Source organism: Chenopodium quinoa, unplaced genomic scaffold (assembly GCF_001683475.1).
Source record: "Chenopodium quinoa cultivar QQ74 unplaced genomic scaffold, ASM168347v1, whole genome shotgun sequence".
Lineage (NCBI taxonomy): Eukaryota > Viridiplantae > Streptophyta > Magnoliopsida > Caryophyllales > Amaranthaceae > Chenopodium > Chenopodium quinoa.
In genome coordinates, this window is record NW_018743691.1 from 721,801 (window position 1) to 742,185 (window position 20,385).

Consider the following 20,385-nt stretch of genomic DNA (forward strand, 5'->3'; position numbering starts at 1 on the left):
GGAAGTTGGGTATTAACGGGATTAGGTTATTCCAATTAAGGGTTTGAAGATCATCACGGAAGTAGATGATTGAATAATTAGGAATCTAGGCATGGTGTTTAATGTCCCTTATTCGCTTGATTCCACGGAAGTAGGCTTGATAGTTAATTTGGGAAGCCATTGATAACTCGGAAGAGACCTTTGGTATTATTATTAGGGATTGCTTTTCTTCTTGTCAATTGATTTATATATTGGGGGTAGATTTATTAGTTTATCAATCATAATCGTGGTGATGCTTGATCTTGGATGCTTTAGTTTATTGATTAATATTTCCTCTAGTTAATTGTGTTATTTAATATATTAGTTGATTATTATCATCCATTATTGATTGGTCACGTGCTTAGTGATTAATTGAGTCTGATTAATTGAATGAACCATAGTCTCTTGGGATTCGATCCTTACTTGCCCTACTACACAGTTAGAAGGAATAGTTAGGTTATTTTTGTTAGGTACGCGATAAGCCTATCAAATTTTGGCGCCGTTGCCGGGGACTAACGGTTTCATATTGATTTTCCGTGATTCGTTTTTACTAAGCGTTGTTTGTTGCTTCGGCTATTGCCTCCTGTGTTTTTGATGTTCTTTGCCTAGTTCTTTGTTGTATGCAAACACGTCACTCAGGGTCAGACGACTTAGTGCCTCTCGATTCAGAAATTGAAGCGACTGCAAGAAGACGAAGAAGTAGAAGAAGAGCAGGTAACAGAAATATGGAAGACCAAGCAACAAAGTCTCTTTTGGAGTACGGTATCCCTGACACAACAACCGGACTCCTTTCTAGCATTGTTAGACCACCTATCACCGCTCAGAATTTTGAATTGAAACCGCAGTTTATTCAATTCATATCCAATGATTCATTTGCTGGCACACCTCTTGATTGCCCAGTGAATCATATAGATGGTTTCTTGGAAAAGTGTGACACTATGAAGCTGAATGGTGTTACAGATGATGCTCTTAGACTTCGCCTTTTTCCATTCTCATTACGGGATAGGGCGAAGGAATGGTTAAGAGATGAGGGTTCTGGTTCCTTTGATACATGGGATAAACTAGTAAAAGCTTTTCTGGTCAAGTTCTTGGGACAAGAAAAGACTGCAAGATTAAGGAACGAGCTATCCACTTTCAGGCAATCAGATGAAGAATCCTTATATGACGCATGGAGGAGATTCAAGAGGTTACAGAGACAGTGCCCTCATCATGGCATACCTGAATGGATGTTAATCCAAACCTTCTATAATGGTCTAACCCATGAGTTCCGGATCTATATCGACGCCGCATCTGGAGGCTCCCTTTTAACTAAAAATCCAACCGAAGCAAAGGAGCTGGTTGAGAAGATGTCAGCCAATGACAACTATCACCCAGGCGGCCGAAATAGTGTCAAGAAATGAGGTAAATTAGATGTTGATGCTCTAACTCTTTTAACTAGTTCTGTGCAGGCACTTTCAAGCAAGTTCGATAGATTACAAACTGGATCTTCTAATAATGTGCTAGAAACTTGTCAAATGTGTAATACTCAAGGTCACATCGCACCTAATTGCCCACGAAATTCGAATGAGGTATCAATTGAGGAAGCCAATGCCTTCTACAATTCCAACCCTAAAAGACCATACGATCCCCATTCTAATACTTATAATGAAGGTTGGAAGAATCACCCAAATTTCTCATACAAAAACACCCAGGCTCAGCAAAATCCACCTCCGCCCCCACCTCGAAACAACAATTATAATCCACCTGGTTTTCAACCAAGACCACCCCTAGTACAACAACCCATGCAACCCATGCAACCACCCCCTCAAAAATCCAATCTCGAACTAATGATGGAGAACTTCATCAACACCACAAATAATTCCATCCAACAGTTACAAGCCCAGAATAAGCTCATGGAAAATCAAATAAGCCAACTTGCTCATCAAGTCGGCCAATCTTCAAAAACACCGGGTACGTTTCCTGGCCAAACAGAGCAACCACAAAAGGGGCACATGAATGCTGTAATTTTAAGGAGTGGAAAACAGTTGGAAGGCCTTCCCGTAAGGGAACCATCAACGATAGATATTGAGGGAATGAGTGAAAAACAGGGGATTTTGCAAAATTCTTCTTCGCCCGGTCAGACCGGGCAAGGTCCGCCCGATCGGGCGCGAGAAGCAGTCGACGAAAAACAGGGGAATGTGCGAATTTCTTCTTCGCCCGGTCAGACCGGGCAAGGTCCGCCCGATCGGGCGCAAGAAGAAATTCCAGACAAACAGAAGAACATAAGCAGCTCTTCTTCGCCCGGTCAGACCGGGCAATCACTGCCCGACCGGGCGCGAGATCCAGAAAGCCTAATTCCAAGGAATGATGTTCAAGAAAAGCCACGGGAACCGACCCCACCTCTCGCCCCATACATGCCAAGAGTCCCTTTCCCACAGAGGTTAGCCCAGGCTAAGTTAGAGAAAAAGTACGGTAAATTTCTAGACATCCTTAAGAAACTTCACATTAATATACCGTTCCTGGATGCAATTTCTGAAATGCCTTCTTATGCAAAGTTTTTGAAAGACATGCTATCTAACAAGAAAAAGCTTGCAGAGAATGCTACTGTTTCTCTAACTGCAGAATGTAGTGCCATTCTGCAAAACACTCTTCCTAAGAAACTAGGTGATCCAGGCAGCTATTCAATCCCAGTGAAGCTCGGAGATATAGAGATCAATAGAGCGCTATGCGATCTTGGTGCAAGTGTAAGCCTTATGCCGCTCTCCATCTGCGAAAAGCTTCAAATGGGTGAGCTAAAGCCTACAAGGATATCTCTGCAACTTGCAGACAGGTCAGTTAAATTTCCCCTCGGTATACTTGAAGATGTTCCATTGCGAGTTGGTAAATTCTTTATTCCATGTGATTTTGTTGTTATGGAAATGGAAGAAGATGCCCATGTCCCTATTATTCTTGGTAGACCATTCTTAGCTACTGCAGGTGCAATTATTGACATGAAGAATGGGAAAATAACATTTGAAGTAGGGGATGAGAAAATGGAGTATTCATTACTGAATGCTATGGGAAATCCGTCTATGGGTGAGACTATTTGTCAAGTGGATGTCCTCGATGATCTACAACAAGAACAACTTCCCCTGATCAAAAAGGAAGATGCTCTTGAAACGGTGTTGATAGGAAGTATCCATGATGAAGATTGGGAAGTAAGGGAGTACACGAGGCTACTAGAAGACGCAAAAGCTAATCCAATCATCGCTCCAGTCAAGGAAGTCCTTAGTACATCGAGTGTTGGGGAGAGTTCAACGCCTCCCGAGGTAGAGTTGAAACCCCTTCCATCTAATCTTAAATATGCATATCTTGGTCCCAAAAATACATACCCTGTTATTGTTAATGCCGAGCTTAATAACATTGAATTAGAGAAACTTCTCGCTGTTTTAAGAAAATATAGAAATGTTATTGGGTATACCATTGATGATATCAAGGGTATTAATCCCTCTTTTTGTATGCATAAAATCATTCTTGAGGACGATCATGCCTCCTCTAGAGAACCTCAAAGAAGGCTAAATCCAACTATGATGGAGGTAGTCAAGAAAGAGGTTCTCAAATTGCTTGCTGCAGGAATAATCTACCCTATCTCAGATAGTAAGTGGGTTAGTCCTGTACAAGTAGTACCAAAGAAAGGAGGTATGACAGTTGTCAAGAATGACAAAGGCGAGCCTGTTGCCACAAGAACTGTTACAGGGTGGCGGATGTGCATTGATTACCAAAAATTAAATAAAGCCACCCGTAAAGATCATTTCCCCTTGCCTTTCATTGATCAAATGCTCGAACGATTGGCTAACCATTCCTTTTTCTGTTACTTGGATGGATATTCCGGTTTTTTTCAAATCCCCATCCGCCCTTGTGATCAGGAAAAGACTACATTCACATGTCCATATGGCACCTTCGCATATCGCATAATGCCATTTGGACTGTGTAATGCCCCAGCCACGTTCCAAAGGTGTATGATGGCTATTTTCTCAGGTCTCATAGAAAATTCTATGGAAGTTTTTATGGATGATTTTTCTGTTTATGGTACATCTTTCGATATTTGTCTTGAAAATCTAACAAAGGTGCTCCATAGATGCCAGGATGTCAATCTGATATTGAACTGGGAGAAGTGCCATTTTATGGTACAACAGGGAATCGTTTTAGGCCATGTAGTTTCAAACAAAGGGATTGAGGTGGACAAAGCCAAAGTAGAGGTAATAGAGAAACTTCCCCCTCCAAATTCTGTGAAAGGAGTACGAAGTTTCCTTGGCCATGCAGGTTTTTATCGCAGGTTTATCAAGGATTTTTCAAAAATTGCTCGACCCTTAACTGAACTGTTAGCTAAGGACGCCCAATTTGATTTTAATGATGCTTGTCTTGAAGCTTTTAACAGGTTGAAGGAAGCCTTAACCTCTGCTCCTGTTATACAACCCCCAGATTGGGCCCTACCCTTTGAAATCATGTGCGATGCTAGTGATCATGCGATAGGGGCCGTCCTGGGGCAACGAAAGGATAAGAAATTGCATGCTATATATTACTCTAGTAAAACTCTTAGCCCTGCTCAAATGAATTATGCAACTACTGAAAAAGAGATGCTAGCTGTCATATATGCAATAGATAAGTTTCATTCTTATTTAGTTGGGTCAAAAGTGATTATCCATACAGATCATGCAGCATTGAAATATCTGATGAGCAAGAGCAATGCCAAGCCGCGGTTGATTAGATGGATCCTCCAATTGCAGGATTATGATATAGAGATCAGAGATACGAAGGGGACAGAGAATGTCGTCGTAGACCATCTCTCTCGCCTCCTCCTTGATGAGGAGGATGAGGATAACCTCCCATTTGATGACTCTTTTCCCGCTGAGCGTTTGTTAGCTCTTTTACAGGTTGAATCTCCTTGGTATGCTGATTTAGCTAACTATCTTTCTACAGGTACAATGCCTCACGGTTACTCCTATCAACAAAGGAAGAAATTCCTTTATGAGGCACACCGACACTTTTGGGAAGACCCTTTCTTGTACAAACTATGTGCCGATGCAGTGATCAGACGGTGCATTCCCGAAAGTGAGGTAAGCAATATAATTTCTCATTGCCATGACTTACCTTGTGGTGGACATGCAGGCCCCTCGAAAACAAGTGCAAAGATCCTACAATGCGGATTTTACTGGCCCACTATGTTTAAGGATGTGTACTCCTATGTCAAGGCCTGTGACCGTTGTCAACGAACGGGAAATATTTCCAAGAGGAACGAAATGCCACTCAACAACATACTCGAGGTCGAGTTGTTTGATGTGTGGGGGATAGATTTCATGGGCCCTTTCTCTTCCTCTAAGGGGAATCGATACATTTTGGTAGCCGTTGACTACGTGTCAAAATGGGTTGAGGCCATTGCTACACCAAGCAATGATGCCCGTGTGGTAAGTAAATTCTTCAAGAAAAACATTTTCAATAGATTTGGTATCCCACGTGTGTTGATTAGTGACAGGGGAACACACTTCATGGAGAGCCGATTCGAAGCAATGTTGAAGAAATATGGAGTGCAGCACAAACTTGGAATTGGCTATCACCCCCAAACCAGTGGCCAAGTAGAGGTATCAAATCGAGAGATAAAGTCCATCCTAGAGAAAACAGTTGCAAGAACGAGAAAGGACTGGGCTGACAAAATTGATGATGCACTTTGGGCTTACCGAACAGCTTACAAAACTCCAATAGGTACAACCCCGTACAGACTTGTATACGGAAAAGCTTGTCACTTACCCGTCGAGCTAGAACATCGAGCATTCTGGGCCATCAAAAGCCTAAACTTTGACGCTAAGGCCGCGGGAGAGAAGAGGCTATTGCAGTTGAATGAGCTAGATGAGCTCCGCCTCGAAGCCTATGAGAGTTCAAAGCTTTATAAGGAGAAAACAAAGAGGTGGCACGACAAGGGCCTCATAAGAAGAGAATTCAAAGAAGGAGATCAAGTCCTTCTATTCAATTCAAGGTTGAAACTATTTCCAGGGAAACTCAGGTCAAGATGGTCGGGCCCTTTCACGGTCTACAAAGCATATCCTTATGACACCATTGAATTATGGAACAACACCGGGGGCACCTTCAAAGTCAATGGACAAAGGGTGAAGCACTATCGAACGGGAGATCCTATTGAAGAGAAGTCAGATATCACATTCTCTTCCCCACCACAAACTCAATGAGGATGAATACGGTCAAGCTAATGACCTTCTAAACAAGCGCTTGCGGGAGGCAACCCGATTCTTTTTTATTTTCCTTAGTATTTTATACTTTATCTTTCAGTTTATGTCTGTGTTATGCTGTTTTACAGAGAGTATCAAGCTAAGCACGAAGTGGGATGTCAAGAGAGCAGTCAAAGATCGAGTTATCGCGTTTTTGCTCTTCGCCCGGTCAGACCGGGCAAATTCCGCCCGATCGGGCGCGAGAAACAGAGAGCCAAAAAGAGAGTATGAAGTTAAGCTTTTCTCCGCCCGATCAGACCGGGCAAATTCCGCCCGATCGGGCGCGAGTAGCAGAATCTGAAAAAAAAAAAAAAAAAAAAAAAAAAAGAAATGAAGTCCAGTCTTCTTCGCCCGGTCAGACCGGGCAAAGAGCGCCCGATCGGGCGCGACGGAATCCTGCGGGCTTATATTAGGGATTTCAGCGTCTTCTTTTCTTCTCAATTCCTCAAACTCTCATACCCTCTTCTCTTTCTCTCTCTAAAAATCCCCAATTCTAAAACCCTAACTTCATCTCCCATCCAATTTCATCAAGATTCAACAATCAAATCCCTCAAATTCACCATACAAACCCAATTTTTTGCAAAAATTTCTGCAATTCCGTCCCTCCTCTTTGTTCAACCTCAAGAAAACCCCAAGCTATCTCACCACTCACATAATTTCGAGCTTTTGAAGATGTCTCAAAGGAAAAGAACGAGAAGCACACCCCAACAACAACCACAATTGGACTTGGAAAGTGTAACCGGGTACCCACACGTGGTCTTCGTCCCGGAATTTCCAAACCAAAAGCAGCGGTTCATCGAGCTCTCGCGCCGAAAGGTAATCCCTACCCGATTCTTTGACCGTTCATTGCATTCTAAGCTAGGAATAGATTCGGAATGTAAGAATTTGTTTGCAAAATTAGGAATGTCTCAACTATTCAATATGAACTATAGAACTTATGAAGATTTAACTCTTGAATTTTTGAGCTCATTTGATATTGAAAAGGGTAGGAATGGTTTGGTGAAGTATGTTGTGTACAGGTTGCTGAATAGGTCTCATAGAATGTCCTTAGAAGGCTTTGCTAGGAAGTTTGGACTTCCTTGTACCGGCTTAACCGTGCAACCTAGTAGCTTCATTTCTGGGGAACTTTGGTTTGCCATGACTGGTGAAAACATTGAATCTTTCCAGCACGCCCTTTCACACAAAATCCACCAACCAGTCCTTAGGCTGTGGACTAGATTCACTGGGTGGACTATTTTTGGTAGAATCGAACCTAATAATGTTAGGTCGGACGAGATTTCGATCTTAGGTAGTTATTTAAGGCGTGGGGATGAGGATGGAGACTTTAAAATGAATATTGCACACTTGTTTGCCCTTCACCTTAAAAAGCAAGGCACCACATATACGACAATTAAATCGAATGGTGAACGCTCTAACATTCCTATCGTCCTAGGAGGCCTTGTCACTCACCTAGCACTTCGGGAAGGCTTTGATGAAGCCAACCGATGCCCAGTGCCTGGCCCCATTACCTTAGATCAGCATTATCTCACTACTGCGGGTTGGTTATCCATAGATTTTAACAGATTTAGTTGGATCATAGGGAGAACCAACAGGTTTTCTGTGCCTTTACCTTCCCCTGACCTAACTAAGATTATGCCTCACCAGCCCTCCTACCTTCTCCAGTTCCCTAGTGATTCGTCTACCCCTGTACCAGCTGCCCCCACTAGGACCTATTTTAGGAGAGAGTCTGCTGGACCCTCTACCTCCTCCCCTGCTCCGCCTCCTCCTAGTGATCACGAGGCCATTATGGCCGGTATTAGGGAGCTTAGGGTAGGTCAGCTGGACCTTTCTACCCGAGTCCAGACCATAGAGACTAGCCTTCGGGAGCTTAACGCAGGCCAGCAGGATTTTCGCTTGTCTATGTATCCTGTTTATGACTACTTCTGCAGGCAAGGGAATATCCCGAGGGATGGTCCCCATCCTTCTTGGTATCACTTTCCCGGTGCGGGAGATATGGCAGGTGGCAGTGGCACAGCTGGTGTTGATGATGATGATGTCGAGGATGATGATAATGATGATGATGATGTCGAGGATGATGATGTTGGTGATGATGATGATGGCCCCTCCGCTTCCTTTTGAGGAGCCGTCGAGATTCCTATGCTCTCCTTAAGCTGCAATGAGGTCATTGCCGCATTTAGCTTGGGGGAGTTGCTTCGTATATGTGGTATTCTCTCTCCTTATCTCTCTTATCTTTCTTGTTTTATTTTAGTGTAGTTATTTTAGTTGTATTTATCTTAAAAAAAAAAAAAAAAAAAAAAACATACAAAAAATACGATCCAATGAATAATAAATCATGCTTCCCTGTGCCCCATTCATGAAAATTGTTTTAATTCTTGGTATATGATGACGAGTATTGTGGATAGGTTAGCCATGATTTGATGTTTGATTGCTTGGATGTCTTAACATGAGTCAATTTTGCCCAACTACTTGTGAATATAGTGCTTGACTAGTTGAATTGGTTAGGAATGTGTGTTAGTTCCTGGTATGTCAATGAAGTTGAGTATTGGTTTATAACTTTGAGTAATGTTTGCATGACTCATTAATATGCACATTGAGGAGGACGAAGGCATTTGTTCCTCTAGGTGGCCTTCAGACGATATTAGATACATTTGTTCCCTTCTTGCTACCCATGTTGTTGCTTGTGCCCTTTTATTGTTTATTTTGCCACATTACAAGCCTATTTAAGCCCCATTGGTTACTAGTCCCAAGCTTGGCTTGGGGGAGCTAATAGTGAGTGAGGTGAGGGAGTTGTAGTGTGCATGTAATTTGCACAATTTTGGGTGGATTTGAGAAGTTTTTATTTGTTCTTATTGTTGTGGATTGAAAAAAAAATTGAAAATTTATTGTGCAAAGAAAAAAAATTCCAATGTGAGAGAAAAAAAAAAAGAAAGAGCAAAAGAAAAAAAAAATTGTTTCAATGTTCAAGTGTTCTAATTGAAGGCTGCTCAAGAAAAAAAAAAAGAGAGTTCAAAGTTTGTTTGTTCACTCAAGTTCTATAATTTTATATTTTGTATATATGAGTGAAATTTTAAGTGTTGGAAATTTTTAATATAATTGGGATGTTTGGTGAATTTTTGGTAGAGTTGAGTTGTGTTGGAGATGATTTGGTCATTAATTTGTTTTGACCTTGGTTTTATTTATTAGGATTTTGGCTCCCTTAAGCATAGCTTTACTCTTACATTTTCCCAAATATTTCCTACCTTTTACCCTAGCCTTACATTACAAGCTTTGAAGACCTTCTGACCTTTGTGCATAGAGTTGTGTGAATGTGAAATTAGTTGTTTTCCAATGCAAAGAATGATTTGATATATTTCGAGTCGACTGCTAGGTTGAGTGCTTGTTTTCTTAAAACACACGAGTGCGTGAGCTTGGGAGGGCATTGTTCACATTTAAAGGAGTTGGATGGAGAGCGATCGAGTATATCTTTTACTCGCCACATAAATGAGAGTTGAGTGTGTGAACACTAGTCTTGAATTCTATATGCTCTTGTGGTTTGCTCTATTTGACCATTGTCAGACAGGATGAGTAGTTAGATGGATTTGATTGGTTGACTTTGATGCATAACTGTCGAGTTTACCTTTAATCGTATTTATTGATTTGAATTGCTTTTGGGGTGAAGTATTGATTTATTTATTCATTGCTTTGCTTAGGGACAAGCAAAGGTTTAGCTTGGGGGAATTTGATATACGTGTTTTATACAATGGTTTTCCCCGGTTTTATTGCATGATTTTGTATGGTTTTGAGCTCTACGGAGCTATTTCTTGCTAATAATCTCTTCTTTACTGTATTCGATTGTTTTAGTAAGCTTTTCAGGAATATGAAGCGTTTCTAGGCAATTGGACGTGTTTTTAGTAGATTCGGAAGAGTTGATAGCCAAGAACTGCAATTTATGTGGAATGCCCGACCAGGCATGGCTTGCCCGGGCAGACCGGGCAATGAAGAGTTCACAGGAAGAAGCCCAATTCTGAACGGTGCAACGCGCGCCCGATCGGGCAGGCTTCGCCCGGTCAGACCGGGCGATGAAGAAGTCAATTTATGAAGATGCAATTCTGGAAACGTGTTACGCGCGCCCGACCGGGCGAGGTCCGCCCGGTCAGACCGGGCGAAGAAGGAAATGCTGCGTAGTTTTCTCAGCCTTCCTCCGCCCGATCGGGCGAGGTCCGCCCGGTCAGACCGGGCAAAGCTCAAGAACGCGTATTTTCTTATTTTTCCGAAATATTATCTTATGAGGGTATAAATATCCTTTTGTAATTAACTTTTAGAGAGTTAGTTTTTCATTAGTTTTCTCCTTAAGCCCTAGAAAACTCTCAAGAACCCTAGTTTTATTTTCTTTAAGCAATTCAATCTTTTAATCCCAGATTAATCAATTGTTCATCAACAATTTGAGTTCTTTCAATTGGAGTAATTGGTATTTTATCTTACTTCACTCTCTTATGTTATTCACTGTTCTCTAAATATGTTTTCTTTATTGTTTCTTGTTCTTGAACTTGATTTTGATTTTATTATGATGTGTGAGTAGTTTCCTTAATCTGGGATCTTGCTAAGCCCGATTATGATTGATGTATAAAGTAGATCTTTAAATTCCCCAATAATAATCCCAATTGACATGCTTAATTGATTGTGTTTATGCCAATACTAGATTAGGAATAATTAGTATTGTTATCATCCCTTTGTTCTTATTGCAACGGAAGTTGGGTATTAACGGGATTAGGTTATTCCAATTAAGGGTTTGAAGATCATCACGGAAGTAGATGATTGAATAATTAGGAATCTAGGCATGGTGTTTAATGTCCCTTATTCGCTTGATTCCACGGAAGTAGGCTTGATAGTTAATTTGGGAAGCCATTGATAACTCGGAAGAGACCTTTGGTATTATTATTAGGGATTGCTTTTCTTCTTTTCAATTGATTTATATATTGGGGGTAGATTTATTAGTTTATCAATCATAATCGTGGTGATGCTTGATCTTGGATGCTTTAGTTTATTGATTAATATTTCCTCTAGTTAATTGTGTTATTTAATATATTAGTTGATTATTATCATCCATTATTGATTGGTCACGTGCTTAGTGATTAATTGAGTCTGATTAATTGAATGAACCATAGTCTCTTGGGATTCGATCCTTACTTGCCCTACTACACAGTTAGAAGGAATAGTTAGGTTATTTTTGTTAGGTACGCGATAAGCCTATCAGACGCCAGTCCTGTCGTTTGGCCGACAGTTCGGATTATTGGTCGAGTCATCACCTAGGGTCTAATTAATCTCTTTTCTAACTAATTCGGTTAAATTTTGCTGTAAATAGTACTTATTTGAGTCGATGATCGAGTTTAGGCACTAAGTCCCATGGTCTTACACAAGAGTCCAAGCATTCACTTACACTCAACACACACACCAATACACATACTTTGACCATGTTTAAGAGAGTCTTGCGTGCGCGTTTTTTCTGCCATTTTTTTTAAGAGAGTAAGTCGGATATTAATCCTCCAATAAAAAAAAAAACTATACTTAGTTCCCTAAAAATATGTACATTATTTTTGCCAAAAATATACACACTTTTTTCTCTTTTCCTCCTTAAAATAAACCGTAATGTAAAGTTGATTCGAGTCAAGTAATTAAAACGCAAAATGGTTTAACTTACAGCGTGTGGTCAAGAAAGGAAGGACGGTTAATCAAAGACAACCTTTTCGTACAAGTCTAACTTTTCGACAAACCCATAGCTCGTAAGAGGAAAGCTAAGACTATAATGGCAACACAAGAAGAAGTCAATGATCTTAAGAACCAACTGGCTACCGTGACTGAGACACTGAAGCTTCTCGCACTCAAGATCGATGATCCCGTGAAGCAACAACAGATGGACCTCATGCAAGAGAGTCTAAGTAAGTTGTCTAGCGACTACAAGTTTCAAGAGCTTACATCACAAGGGGTCTCGGTGGACAAAGAAATTCTTCCACAGAAGTTCAATGCCAACGACATCCCAAAATTCAGGGCAACTGACAACCCTTACTTTCATTTAAGTGCATTCGAAACAATAATGAGTATTAAGGGAATTGATAAGAAGGTTTTCCCTTCTCAGTTCTCACTATCTCTCGAGACCGTTTGCCAACAATGGTTCTTTTCTCTCGAGAAAGAAAAGACCTCTACCTGGGAGTCCATAGCAAACGCTTTCGTTGATAGATACAAGTGCAACATTCAACTCGAGACTCATAGGGAACTTGAAATCCTCAAGCAGAAAGAGAATGAAGGTTTCACCTCTTTCTTTAACAAATGGAGAGAAACCTCAGCTAAGATGATCGAGGTGACAAGTGAAAAAGAATCTGTGAGGCTATTCATCAAAAATCTTCAAGAAAAATATTCCAAGCATCTCAAGTATCAAAATAATCTCCATACCTTCAAGGCCGTTTATGACATTGGGATCAATATTGAAGACGACTTGGCTAAGTTAAAAGCTGCCAACAATAACTCCAACAGTGGCTGGAAAGGAAAGAAGAACGACAATCCTTCTTCTTCCAAAATCGCCCACTCAAACAACGTTAGCACTTTTAATTTAGGAGAAGTCCTTTCTATGAACAATCAAGGACAGAAGAAACCATTTAGGAGGAACTTCACTCCTATTAGCATGAGTTATGACACCACATTTGATCGATTAAATGCAAAAGGTCTTATAACTCTTATTGAACCATTTGGGGACCCACCAGTCGAGAAGAGGTCGGCTAATTGGAACCCCAATGCACACTGCAAGTATCACCAAGGTAGGGGCCATCTCACCGAAAACTGTTGGAAGCTTAAGGAAGCTATCCAAGACTTAATCGATAACAACAAGCTGTCGTTGCCCCCTGCCAGTAAGAAGCCGAGCATTGACAATGCACCACTCGCTCATACCCTGGCTATCTCTGATGAGGAAAACGAGGTTGACCCCTCATCTCTCATTAGACCCGTCAAAGAAATCCATGCCACAGAAAAGGAAGAGGAAATCTTTTTCGATGTCAAGGATAACCTTCCAGAACTGGCAAGTAAGGAAGATATACAATTGCCCACACTGTCTATGATGGAGGTATCGCATGTACTACGTGAAGCTCTCAAGGATATAAAGGAACCCCAAAGGAAACATGACGAGGTTCCACTTCCGGAAGATAAACCTAAAAGAGAATTCACACCCATAGGAATGACCTATGATGCTACTTTTGATCATCTCTATGATCAAGGACTAATCAAACCTATTAGACCAACAGAGGATCCAATATCAGAAAAGGATCTCCAAGGTGGGATCCCAAATCCGGCTGCAAGTACCATCGAGGAAACGGTCATACCACTGATGAATGCTACAGGTTTCAAAACCTCATTCAAGATCTTATCGAAGCTAATAAAATCTCATTACCTCTAGCTAGCAAGGGAACGACTTATGAGGCAAAGTATTTTCCTTTACAAGTCACTGAAAAACCCAAGAAGAGCAATAGAATCTACACTTTAATTGGGATCCCATATGCACAAATGTTCGAAATGCTCTCCGAGAGTGGCGAGATCAAACCTCTCGAACCGAGACCATTCGAATCATTGAAAAAGACAGATAGATATTACTGTCAGTATCATCAATCAGGGGGTCACACTATAGAAAACTATTTCAAATTCAAGGATTTGGTTTAGAAAATGATTGATGAAAAGAAACTAGTCCAAGTTCAACAAGAAGAGGATGCGACCATTAATGGAGTTTGGGACAGTGATGAAGAAGATGTCTATCTAAAGGACGTAGTAGGACCTCCACCTTCTGTGTCATAAACCACAGATGACATTTGGGCTGAAGAAGACTCATCGATAGACGTCCTCACAAGATCCGGGAGAATGCAACCTCCCGTTTCAACACAACCTATGCCAACCACACAACAAGTTCCCATACCTATCATTGAAGACAACGATATTGTTAAACAGTTTAAGAAGACAAAAGTTGAGATGAATGTATGGAAACTTCTGGCAACATCTCGAGAACATAGGTTGGATGTAATAAATGCCTTGGACAAAATAGGGATAGATTCTGACACTACTTCTGAGGGATTAGCAAACTTCCTCACAAGTGACCTTCCTAGTCCGATTAATTTGATCACCTTTTCTGACAAAGATTTACCCCTAGAAGGTGACAAACATTACAAGGCATTAAACCTCACAGTAGTCTGCAAGAGGATGAATGTTCATATGACTCTCGTAGACAATGGATCGGCCATCAACGTCTGTCCACTTAGAACTGCGAGGATGCTCAGCATAAGGGACGAAGATTTAACTCCGTCTACACAAGGAATAAGGGCCTACGACAACACTCGTCGTCAAGCTCTTGGCAAGATTACCCTAAATGTAACGGCAGGAGAAATAGAACATGCTACTACTTTCCAAGTAGTAGATATTAAAGCTTCATTCAACTTGTTGTTGGGACGCCCTTGGCTTCATGATCTAAAGGTCGTCCCTTCATCTCTCCACCAACAAGTAAAAGTTATAGTTGGAGGAATTCCAATCATCATCGATGCTTTGCCTATGAGGATCAAATCTATAGAGAATCCAATTATTAATGTGGAGCACGATGAGGATGATGAAGATTTATGGGGCTTTAACGAAGAAGTCTCCTTAATCCAGGAGGATGAAAGGACCCCTCTTTGCCATGACTCCCATTCGAACATGATTGTCAATGCCATGCTGAAGAAACAAGGACACTTTCCTGGGATGACCCTAGGAAAGAAGAAAGGGATGGAAAAACCGCTGGAGTCACCTGGCCTCCCTAAGTTAGACACTTTCGGACTTGGTTTCAAACCGACTCGGAAAGATCTCAAGCGAGCCCAGGAAAAGTCAAAAGCACGTAGGGATGCTCGCACTCAAAAGAAAGAAATCCCAATGGATCAGTACCCTCTTACGCTTCACGGTTAATTTATAAAAGAAGGAGAGGACTATCCATGCCATGAATTTCCGGAGCCATTTGTTGTAAACGGCATAAGACAACCTGGATTTGAATTTTCTTGGATTGCTACTTCACTGAAGAAATCCCAACTCCTGTCTACAAGGAGAAAGCACCCCCATGCTTTGACTTTAACGTCATGGGATTACTGGTTGGCAAGAAAATAATGAGCCAACTTGTATAAGAAGGATAACTCCTCGCTCATTCAAACAGTCCTACAAAGTGAAAGCTTCGATCCCTCGAAGCTAATCACTCCAGCTGAAGGATCACTACAAGGGTGGCGCAGACTATCAAGGTGACTACTCCAAGCGGAAGGAAGATATCCATCATGACAGGGCAAGGACCGATTTTTGAAGAGTCGTCTGAGTCAGAGTCTGAGTCAGAGTCTTTCCCCCTAGAGTCTTTTAAGTCTTTAGTAGTAACACCTCCCCCTCCTATTTCTTCTCCTAGGATAGTTAGTGATCCAGTCCCTGAGGACATATCACTCTTTGATGTAATGATCTCAGAGTATAATAATATTTCTCATTCTCCTTACTTCTCGTGTTTTTCTCTAACCCAAGATGACGAGCATTGCTTAACTAACAATGAAAAAGACAAAGAAATTATTAAAGTAATGGAAACACTCGAAAAGAAAACACCGGTGATTGAAGAAACTGAAACAGTTGATATCTCAAATGATTCAACTCATAAAAGAGAAGTTAAAATCGGATTAACGTTGAATAAACAAGAAAGAACCGATTTAATTAACTTACTTAAAGAATTTATCGATGTATTTTCTTGGTCAAATGAAGATATGCCAGGCATTAATAGAGAAATAGCTCAACACACTATACCACTAATTCCAGGAATGAAACCCGTAAAACAAAAGTTACGTCGAATGAAACCTGACGTAGCTCTTAAAATAAAAGAAAAAGTTCAAAAACAAATAACTGCAAGTTTCATCAAGGTATCCAAATACCCCGAATGGGTCGCCAACGTCGTCCCAGTTCCGAAGAAAGACGGAAGGGTAAGAATGTGTGTCGACTATCGAGATCTAAATAAGGCAAGTCCAAAGGACGACTTCCCTTTGCCACACATCGATATTCTGGTAGATAACACGGCAAATCACGAGTTCCTCTCGTTCATGGATGGATACGCAGGTTACAACCAGATTCTCATGGCAGAAGAAGACATGGAGAAAACAACTTTTATAACACCATGGGGCACTTACTGCTACACGGTAATGCCATTCGGGTTGAAAAAACGCGGGTGCTACTTACCAACGTGCAGCAACTGCCTAACTCCATGACATGATGCATAAAGAAGTCAAAGTATATGTCGACGACATGATTGTAAAATCAAAAGACCGTCCAGGCCATCAAGTAGCCTTAAGGAAATTTTTCGAAAGGCTAAGAAAATACAATATGAGGTTGAATCCATCTAAGTGTGCTTTCGGAGTCACCTCAGGCAAGCTCTTGGGTTACGTCATAAGCTCTAGAGGAATAGAGGTAGACCCAACCAAGATCAAAGCAATCATGTCAATGCCACCGCCCAAGACTGAGAAACAGATTCGAGGATTTATTGGCCGGTTGCAATACATAAGTAGGTTCATATCAAAACTGACGACAATATGTGAACCAATCTTCAAAAAGCTCAAGAAGAATGTACCAGTAATATGGGATGACGAGTGTCAAAAAGCCTTTGAAAAGATCAAAGTCTATCTCGCAAATCCTCCCGTATTAGCACCAGCACTCCCCGGAATACCTCTTAGGTTATATTTGACGGTTACCAAAGAGACAATAGGAGCTATGCTAGCACAAGAAGTAGAAGGTAAAGAGAGCGCAATCTACTTCCTAAGCAAGAAGATGCTCGAATACGAAGCACGCTATACACCGCTCGAGAAGTTGTGCCTCGCCTTGGTGTGGGCCACAACCAAGTTAAGACATTACATGCTGGTGCATACCGTCTTTGTAGTTTCCCGATTAGATCCACTCAAGTATCTATTTGAGAAATCTACACTCAATGGACGCATATCGAGATGGATAGTCAATCTAGCCCAGTTTGATGTAAGGTTCATGCCACAAAAAGCTATCAAAGGATCCGTGTTGTCAGACTTTCTAGCAGATTTTCCAATAGAAGACTCGACGCCAATACAAGACAATGAATTTCCTGATGAAGACCTAATGGTTACTGAAGATGATACTTGGACCTTGTACTTCGACGGAGCCTCAAACCAAAAAGGATGTGGCGTTGGAGTACTACTAGTATCACCTAAAGAAGAACATGTTCCAATCTCCATAAAGCTTGATTTCGACGTCACCAACAATGCTGCTGAATATGAAGCATGCGTGGTAGGCCTTGAAACAGCTTTGGCATTGGGAGTAAAAAAGTTAAGGATATTCAGACACTCCTCTTTGATCATTAATCAGATATCTAAAAGGTGGAAAGTAAGGAGCAAAAGTCTAGCCCCTTACCAAACCTATCTGGAAACTCTTACCGATCAGTTAGAGAAGGTAGAATATACATATCTACCTACAGAGGAAGATCAATTTGCTGATGCCCTGGCAAGATTAGCCTCAATGGTTAGGATTCCCACGGAAATCGAGCAAATGCCTCTAACTATAGAAAAAAGGCACAAACCAGCATACATCCAGGCTATAGAAGACGACGAAGTAGTCCAAGGCGAAGAAGAAGAAGAAGAAGAAGAAGAAGAAGAAGAAGAAGAAGAAGAAGAAGAAGAAGAAGAAGAAGAAGAAGAAGAAGAAGAAGAAGAAGAAGAAGAAGAAGAAGAAGAAGAAGAAGAAGAAGAAGAAGAAGAAGAAGAAGAAGAAGAAGAAGAAGAAGAAGAAGAAGAAGAAGAACCGTGGTACGCGGACATACTCAATTATGTCACCAAAGGAGAATACCCTCCTCATGCTGACAAAAGATCAAAACAAGCATTAAGGCTTTTGGCTTCCCAATATGTACTCATAGACAACGAGCTACATAAAAGGGTACCAAAGGGTCGAGCTCTCTTATGTGTAGGAAAGAAGGATGCACAAAGAGAAATGAGGATAGTCCACGAAGGAATCTGTGGAACACACATAAATGGAAAAATGTTAGTCTAGAAAATAATGCGAGAAGGATATTATTTGACTACGATGAATAGGGATCGCCATCAATACGTAAAAAGATGCCCTAAGTGCCAAATTTATGCCAATTTACAACATGTTCCTCCATCTTTTCTCTACACCTACACATCGCCATGGCCATTCTCTACATGGGGAATTGACATCATAGGCAAAATCACTCCCCCAAAAACAGGAGGCCACGAATATATCCTAGTAGCAATTGATTACTTCACAAAGTGGGTCGAAGCGCAATCATACGCTAAACTCACTGCAAAAAACATGTAGCACTCTTTATCGAGAGAAACATTATTTGTCGATACGGAGTCCCACATGAAATGATAAGTGACAATGGAACTCACTTTCAAGCCGAATGTGAAGAATTGCTAAAAAAATACAACATTCAACATCATCATTCTTCCCCTTATAGACCTCAAGCAAATGGAGCAGTCGAGGCAGCTAATAAAAATTTAAAGACTATCATCGAGAAAATGACGGAAAATTATAAGGATTGGCCTGACAAACTTCACTTCGCATTGTGGGGTTACCGCACGTCGATCCGTACATCAGCAGGAAATACGCCATTTTCCTTGGTATATGGAATGGATGTCGTAAAACCTGTCGAACTAGAAATACCATCTCTACGCATCGCATTAGAGAGTAAACTCGATGAAGTTGAATGGACTAGGGCAAGATATGAAGAATTAATTCTACTCGATGAGAAACGACTAGAAGCTCTACATCACACTCAGTGTTACCATACCCGTATGGCTAGGCATTTTAATAAGAAGGTCAAGACAAGAAATATCAAAGTAGGAGACTTGGTTTTAAAATCACTAAGGAAAAATGTTTTAGATCCAAGGGGTAAATTTCGACCTAATTAGTCTGGACCCTACATTGTCAAAACAATCCTGTCAGGAGGTGCAATAAAACTAACTGATATGGATGGAAATGAATTCTCGAACATGACAAATCTTGACCAACTTAAGAAATACTACCCATAATTACTTGAGTAGGATACTCAAGAGAGCTACGTTCGACCTGATTCCTTAATAAAGGATACGTAGGCAACCTTTTACGGGTGCGACCACCTTATTTTTCGACATTCTCGCGCCCCAGATTTAATTAAAAATTCGACACAAAATCGGAGAAATATCGGCGTCGCAGAGTAAGCTCTGGCGCCAGCCAACAACCATCAGCGCCAGCCGATGGAATTGGCGTCTGGCGCTAAACTTACATGGTAGGCGCCAATTGCAAATAAGTGGCGCCAATTTCAAAATAAATTTTGGGCGAATTTCGGTGTTTTTCGGAGAATTTTCGACTTCCGTACTCGAAGAATTTTTGGAAAATTAATTTTTCGGTTTTCATTGCTTTAATAAATTTAAAGTAAATAATTCAATTAAAAGCTAAAATTTCATTAATAAAATAAAATTACATTATTGGTGGAATTTAAATAAAGCTGAAATAAATTAACTTTAAATGAAAAAAAACCTAAGTCTAATAATTCGAAAGTTAAGCAATGCTCCTAATCTTTCTTTTCTTTTCTAGCCCTTTTCCAATTTTTGTCTGCCTCCTCCTCCTCATCCATAACTTTAGCTAGTAGGCATCCTTTAGAGGACCTACATTCAATCTTAGAATAGATAGTCTCCCCTTCAGCTAGTACTCCATGTTTCTTTTCCACCCAAGTCTTTTTATCTGTGGTGTCAGCTTTCCTTTTCCCTTTATCTTTGGTGACACCTTTCTTCCTAGGCATTGCAGGTGTTTTGAATTCAACTCTTGCACCTAAGCGTTCCTTGACAAGAATCACCCTGTCACCTAGACGACTCTTCACATCATTTTTACCTTGATTTTTCTTCGAATCCTTCGAAGGCTTCTTCAGCAACCACTTCTTCACATCATTGGGCAAAGAAGGAGGAACCTTTTGGGCAATCACTTCCCATAAAGGTCTATCACTCCAGTAAGCATCAAATCTGTCTACTTCTTGAGAAACAGGGTACTCATAATTGATTGACCTTCATTATTTTTACCACTACTAAGAAAAAATTGATTAAGCATGCAAAATAAGAACGCCCTT